The sequence below is a fragment of the Mustelus asterias genome, chromosome 19 (assembly GCF_964213995.1).
Source record: "Mustelus asterias chromosome 19, sMusAst1.hap1.1, whole genome shotgun sequence".
NCBI classification, from domain to species: domain Eukaryota; kingdom Metazoa; phylum Chordata; class Chondrichthyes; order Carcharhiniformes; family Triakidae; genus Mustelus; species Mustelus asterias.
This window is the reverse complement of record NC_135819.1, coordinates 26,438,946-26,446,386: the sequence shown is the minus strand read 5'-3', so window position 1 is coordinate 26,446,386 and position 7,441 is coordinate 26,438,946.

Here is a 7,441-nt window from a genome sequence, read left to right as displayed (position 1 = left end):
AAGGTGGTGGGAGTGATTTGGACGCAAGGGGAGGTGGTGGGAGTGAGTTGGGGGCATGGGGAGGTGGTGGGAATGAGTTGGACGCAATCGGAGGTGGTGGGAGTGAGTTGGACGCAAGGGGAGGTGATGGGAGTGAGTTGGGGGCATGGGGAGGTGGTGGGAGTGAGTTGGGGGCAAGGGGAGGTGATGGGTGTGCGTTGGGGGCAAGGGGAGGTGGTGGGAGTGAGTTGGACGCAAGGGGAGGTGGTGGGAGTGAGTTGGACGCAAGGGGAGGTGGTGGGAGGGATTTGGGGTCAAGGAGAGGTGGTGGGAGTGAGTTGGGGGCAAGAGGAGGTGGTGGGAGTGATTTGGGGGCAAGGAGAGGTGGTTGAAGTGATTTAGGGCCAAGGGGAGGTGGTTGGAGTGATTTGGGGGCAAGGGGAGGTGGTGGGAGTGAGTTGGGGGCATGGGGAGGTGATGGGAGTGAGTTGGCGGCAAGGGGAGGTGGTGGGAGTGATTTGGGGGCAAGAGGAGGTGGTGGGAGTGATTTGGGGGCAAGGGGAGGTGGTGGGACTGATTTGGGGGCAAGAGGAGGTGGTGGGAGTGATTTGGGGGCATGGGGAGGTGGTGGGAGTGATTTGGGGGCAAGGGGAGGTGATGGGGTGATTTGGGGGCAAGGGGAGGTGATGGGTTGATTTGGGGGCAAGGGGAGGTGGTGGGAGTGATTTGGGGGCAAGTGGAGGTGATGGGAGTGATTTGGGGGCAAGGGGAGGTGGTTTGAGTGATTTGGACGCAAGGGGAGGTGGTGGGAGTGAGTTGGGGGCATGGGGAGGTGGTGGGAGTGATTTGGACGCAAGGGGAGGTGGTGGGAGTGAGTTGGGGGCATGGGGAGGTGGTGGGAGTGATTTGGGGGCAAGGGGAGGTGATGGGAGTGATTTGGGGGCAAGGGGAGGTGGCTGGAGTGATTTGGGGGCACGGGGAGGTCGTGGGAGTGATTTGGGGGCATGGGGAGGTGATGGGAGTGCTTTGGACGCAAGGGGAGGTGGTCGGAGTGAGTTGGGGGCATGGGGAGGTGATGGGAGTGCTTTGGACGCAAGGGGAGGTGGTGGGAGCGTTTTGGGGGCAAGGGGAGGTGGTGGGAGTGATTTGGACGCAAGGGGTGGTGGTGGGAGTGATCTGGGGTCAAGGGGAGGTGATGGGAGTGATTTGGGGGCAAGAGGAGGTGGTGGGAGTGGTTTGGGGGCAAGGGGAGGTGATGGGAGTGATGTGGGGGCAAGGGGAGGTGATGGGAGTGGGTTGGGGGCAATGGGAGGTGATGGGAGTGATTTGAACGCAAGGGGAGGTGGTGGGAGTGAGTTGGGGGCAAGGGGAGGTGATGGGAGTGAGTTGGGGGCATGGGGAGGTGGTGGGAGTGAGTTGGGGGCATGGGGAGGTGGTGGGAGTGATTTGGGGGCATGGGGAGGTGATGGGAGTGAGTTGGGGGCATGGGGAGGTGATGGGAGTGAGTTGGGGGCATGGGGAGGTGATGGGAGTGAGTTGGCGGCAAGGGGAGGTGGTGGGAGTGATTTGGGGGCAAGAGGAGGTGGTGGGAGTGATTTGGGGGCAAGGGGAGGTGGTGGGACTGATTTGGGGGCAAGAGGAGGTGGTGGGAGTGATTTGGGGGCATGGGGAGGTGGTGGGAGTGATTTGGGGGCAAGGGGAGGTGATGGGGTGATTTGGGGGCAAGGGGAGGTGATGGGTTGATTTGGGGGCAAGGGGAGGTGGTGGGAGTGATTTGGGGGCAAGTGGAGGTGATGGGAGTGATTTGGGGGCAAGGGGAGGTGGTTTGAGTGATTTGGACGCAAGGGGAGGTGGTGGGAGTGAGTTGGGGGCATGGGGAGGTGGTGGGAGTGATTTGGACGCAAGGGGAGGTGGTGGGAGTGAGTTGGGGGCATGGGGAGATGGTGGGAATGAGTTGGACGCAATCGGAGGTGGTGGGAGTGAGTTGGACGCAAGGGGAGGTGATGGGAGTGAGTTGGGGGCATGGGGAGGTGGTGGGAGTGAGTTGGGGGCAAGGGGAGGTGATGGGTGTGCGTTGGGGGCAAGGGGAGGTGGTGGGAGTGAGTTGGATGCAAGGGGAGGTGGTGGGAGTGAGTTGGACGCAAGGGGAGGTGGTGGGAGTGATTTGGGGTCAAGGAGAGGTGGTGGGAGTGAGTTGGGGGCAAGAGGAGGTGGTGGGAGTGATTTGGGGGCAAGGAGAGGTGGTTGAGGTGATTTAGGGCCAAGGGGAGGTGGTTGGAGTGATTTGGGGGCAAGGGGAGGTGGTGGGAGTGAGTTGGGGGCATGGGGAGGTGATGGGGGTGATCTGGGGGCAAGGGGAGGTGGTTGGAGTGATTTGGGGGCAAGGGGAGGTGATGGGAGTGATGTGGGGGCAAGGGGAGGTGGCTGGAGTTATTTGGGGGCAAGGGGAGGTCGTGGGAGTGATTTGGGGGCATGGGGAGGTGATGGGAGTGCTTTGGACGCAAGGGGAGGTGGTTTGAGTGATTTGGACGCAAGGGGAGGTGGTGGGAGTGAGTTGGGGGCATGGGAAGGTGGTGGGAGTGATTTGGACGCAAGGGGAGGTGGTGGGAGTGAGTTGGGGGCATGGGGAGGTGGTGGGAATGAGTTGGACGCAATCGGAGGTGGTGGGAGTGAGTTGGACGCAAGGGGAGGTGATGGGAGTGAGTTGGGGGCATGGGGAGGTGGTGGGAGTGAGTTGGGGGCAAGGGGAGGTGATGGGTGTGCGTTGGGGGCAAGGGGAGGTGGTGGGAGTGAGTTGGACGCAAGGGGAGGTGGTGGGAGTGAGTTGGACGCAAGGGGAGGTGGTGGGAGGGATTTGGGGTCAAGGAGAGGTGGTGGGAGTGAGTTGGGGGCAAGAGGAGGTGGTGGGAGTGATTTGGGGGCAAGGAGAGGTGGTTGAAGTGATTTAGGGCCAAGGGGAGGTGGTTGGAGTGATTTGGGGGCAAGGGGAGGTGGTGGGAGTGAGTTGGGGGCATGGGGAGGTGATGGGGGTGATTTGGGGGCAAGGGGAGGTGGTTGGAGTGATTTGGGGGCAAGGGGAGGTGATGGGAGTGATGTGGGGGCAAGGGGAGGTGGCTGGAGTGATTTGGGGGCAAGGGGACGTCGTGGGAGTGATTTGGGGGCATGGGGAGGTGATGGGAGTGCTTTGGACGCAAGGGGAGGTGGTGGGAGTGAGTTGGGGGCATGGGGAGGTGATGGGAGTGCTTTGGACGCAAGGGGAGGTGGTGGGAGCGTTTTGGGGGCAAGGGGAGGTGGTGGGAGTGATTTGGACGCAAGGGGTGGTGGTGGGAGTGATCTGGGGGCAAGGGGAGGTGATGGGAGTGATTTGGGGGCAAGAGGAGGTGGTGGGAGTGATTTGGGGGCAAGGGGAGGTGATGGGAGTGATTTGGGGGCAAGGGGAGGTGGTGGGAGTGAGTTGAGGGCAATGGGAGGTGATGGGAGTGATTTGAACGCAAGGGGAGGTGGTGGGAGTGAGTTGGGGGCATGGGGAGGTGGTGGGAGTGAGTTGGGGGCATGGGGAGGTGGTGGGAGTGATTTGGGGGCATGGGGAGGTGATGGGAGTGAGTTGGGGGCATGGGGAGGTGATGGGAGTGAGTTGGGGGCATGGGGAGGTGATGGGAGTGAGTTGGCGGCAAGGGGAGGTGGTGGGAGTGATTTGGGGGCAAGAGGAGGTGTTGGGAGTGATTTGGGGGCAAGGGGAGGTGGTGGGACTGATTTGGGGGCAAGAGGAGGTGGTGGGAGTGATTTGGGGGCATGGGGAGGTGGTGGGAGTGATTTGGGGGCAAGGGGAGGTGATGGGGTGATTTGGGGGCAAGGGGAGGTGATGGGTTGGTTTGGGGGCAAGGGGAGGTGGTGGGAGTGATTTGGGGGCAAGTGGAGGTGATGGGAGTGATTTGGGGGCAAGGGGAGGTGGTTTGAGTGATTTGGACGCAAGGGGAGGTGGTGGGAGTGAGTTGGGGGCATGGGGAGGTGGTGGGAGTGATTTGGACGCAAGGGGAGGTGGTGGGAGTGAGTTGGGGGCATGGGGAGGTGGTGGGAGTGATTTGGGGGCAAGGAGAGGTGGCTGGAGTGATTTGGGGGCACGGGGAGGTCGTGGGAGTGATTTGGGGGCATGGGGAGGTGATGGGAGTGCTTTGGACGCAAGGGGAGGTGGTCGGAGTGAGTTGGGGGCATGGGGAGGTGATGGGAGTGCTTTGGACGCAAGGGGAGGTGGTGGGAGCGTTTTGGGGGCAAGGGGAGGTGGTGGGAGTGATTTGGACGCAAGGGGTGGTGGTGGGAGTGATCTGGGGTCAAGGGGAGGTGGTGGGAGTGATTTGGGGGCAAGAGGAGGTGGTGGGAGTGGTTTGGGGGCAAGGGGAGGTGATGGGAGTGGGATGGGGGCAATGGGAGGTGATGGGAGTGATTTGAACGCAAGGGGAGGTGGTGGGAGTGAGTTGGGGGCAAGGGGAGGTGATGGGAGTGAGTTGGGGGCATGGGGAGGTGGTGGGAGTGAGTTGGGGGCATGGGGAGGTGGTGGGAGTGATTTGGGGGCATGGGGAGGTGATGGGAGTGAGTTGGGGGCATGGGGAGGTGATGGGAGTGAGTTGGCGGCAAGGGGAGGTGGTGGGAGTGGTTTGGGGGCAGGAGGAGGTGGTGGGAGTGATTTGGGGGCAAGGGGAGGTGGTGGGACTGATTTGGGGGCAAGAGGAGGTGGTGGGAGTGATTTGGGGGCATGGGGAGGTGGTGGGAGTGATTTGGGGGCAAGGGGAGGTGATGGGGTGATTTGGGGGCAAGGGGAGGTGATGGGTTGATTTGGGGGCAAGGGGAGGTGGTGGGAGTGATTTGGGGGCAAGGGGAGGTGGTGGGAGGGATTTGGGGGCAAGGGGAGGTGGTGGGAGTGAGCTGGGGGCAAGGGGAGGTGTTGGGAGTGAGTTGGGGGCAATGGGAGGTGATGGGAGTGATTTGAACGCAAGGGGAGGTGGTGGGAGTGAGTTGGGGGCAAGGGGAGGTGATGGGAGTGAGTTGGGGGCAAGGGGAGGTGGTGGGTGTGATTTGGGGGCAAGGGGAGGTGGTGGGAGTGATTTGGGGGCAAGGGGAGGTGGGGGGAGTGAGTTGGGGACAAGGGGAGGTGGTGAGAGTGATTTGGGGGCAAGGGGAGGTGATGGGAGTGATTTGGGGGCAAGGGGAGGTGGTGGGAGTGATTTGGGGGCAAGGGGAGGTGGTGGGAGTGAGTTGGGAGCAAGGGGAGGTGGTGGGAGTGATTTGGGGGCAAGGGGAGGTGATGGGAGTGATTTGAACGCAAGGGGAGGTGGTGGGAGTGAGTTGGGGGCAAGGGGAGGTGATGGGAGTGAGGTGGGGGCATGGGGAGGTGGTGGGCGTGATTTGGGGGCATGGGGAGGTGGTGGGAGTGATTTGGAGACAAGGGGAGGAGGTGGGAGTGAGTTGGGGGCATGGGGAGGTGGTGGGAGTGATTTGGGGACAAGGGGAGGCGGTGGGAGTGAGTTGGGGGCATGGGGAGGTGGTGGGAGTGATTTGGGGGCATCGGGAGGTGGTGGGAGTGATTTGGGGGCAAGGGGAGGTGATGGGAGTGATTTGGGGGCAAGGGGAGGTGGTGGGAGTGAGTTGGGGGCAATGGGAGGTGATGGGAGTGATTTGAACGCAAGGGGAGGTGGTGGGAGTGAGTTGGGGGCATGGGGAGGTGGTGGGAGTGAGTTGGGGGCATGGGGAGGTGGTGGGAGTGATTTGGGGGCATGGGAGGTGATGGGAGTGAGTTGGGGGCATGGGGAGGTGATGGGAGTGAGTTGGGGGCATGGGGAGGTGATGGGAGTGAGTTGGGGGCATGGGGAGGTGGTGGGAGTGAGTTGGGGGCAAGGGGAGGTGATGGGTGTGCGTTGGGGGCAAGGGGAGGTGGTGGGAGTGAGTTGGACGCAAGGGGAGGTGGTGGGAGTGAGTTGGACGCAAGGGGAGGTGGTGGGAGTGATTTGGGGTCAAGGAGAGGTGGTGGGAGTGAGTTGGGGGCAAGAGGAGGTGGTGGGAGTGATTTGGGGGCAAGGAGAGGTGGTTGAAGTGATTTAGGGCCAAGGGGAGGTGGTTGGAGTGATTTGGGGGCAAGGGAGGTGGTGGGAGTGGGTTGGGGGCATGGGGAGGTGATGGGAGTGATGTGGGGGGCAAGGGGAGGTGGCTGGAGTGATTTGCAAGTGGAGGTCGTGGGAGTAATTTGGGGGCATGGGGAGGTGATGGGAGTGCTTTGGACGCAAGGGGAGGTGGTTTGAGTGATTTGGACGCAAGGGGAGGTGGTGGGAGTGAGTTGGGGGCATGGGGAGGTGGTGGGAGTGATTTGGACGCAAGGGGAGGTGGTGGGAGTGAGTTGGGGGCATGGGGAGGTGGTGGGAATGAGTTGGACGCAATCGGAGGTGGTGGGAGTGAGTTGGACGCAAGGGGAGGTGATGGGAGTGAGTTGGGGGCATGGGGAGGTGGTGGGAGTGAGTTGGGGGCAAGGGGAGGTGATGGGTGTGCGTTGGGGGCAAGGGGAGGTGGTGGGAGTGAGTTGGACGCAAGGGGAGGTGGTGGGAGTGAGTTGGACGCAAGGGGAGGTGGTGGGAGTGATTTGGGGTCAAGGAGAGGTGGTGGGAGTGAGTTGGGGGCAAGAGGAGGTGGTGGGAGTGATTTGGGGGCAAGGAGAGGTGGTTGAAGTGATTTAGGGCCAAGGGGAGGTGGTTGGAGTGATTTGGGGGCAAGGGGAGGTGGTGGGAGTGAGGTGATGGGAGTGATGTGGGGGCAAGGGGAGGTGGCTGGAGTGATTTGGGGGCAAGGGGAGGTCGTGGGAGTGATTTGGGGGCATGGGAGGTGATGGGAGTGCTTTGGACGCAAGGGGAGGTGGTTTGAGTGATTTGGACGCAAGGGGAGGTGGTGGGAGTGAGTTGGGGCAATGGGAGGTGGTGGGAGTGATTTGTACGCAAGGGGAGGTGGTGGGAGTGAGTTGGGGGCATGGGGAGGTGGTGGGAATGAGTTGGACGCAATCGGAGGTGGTGGGAGTGAGTTGGACGCAAGGGGAGGTGATGGAGTGAGTTGGGGGCATGGGGAGGTGGTGGGAGTGAGTTGGGGGCAAGGGGAGGTGATGGGTGTGCGTTGGGGGGCAAGGGGAGGTGGTGGGAGTGAGTTGGACGCAAGGGGAGGTGGTGGGAGTGAGTTGGACGCAAGGGGAGGTGGTGGGAGGTGATTTGGGGTCAAGGAGAGGTGGTGGGAGTGAGTTGGGGGCAAGAGGGTGGTGGGAGTGATTTGGGGGCAAGGAGAGGTGGTTGAAGTGATTTAGGGCCAAGGGGAGGTGGTTGGAGTGATTTGGGGGCAAGGGGAGGTTGGTGGGAGTGAGTTGGGGGCATGGGGAGGTGATGGGGGGGTGATTTAGGGGCAAGGGAGGTGGGTTTGAGTGATTTGGGGGCAAGGG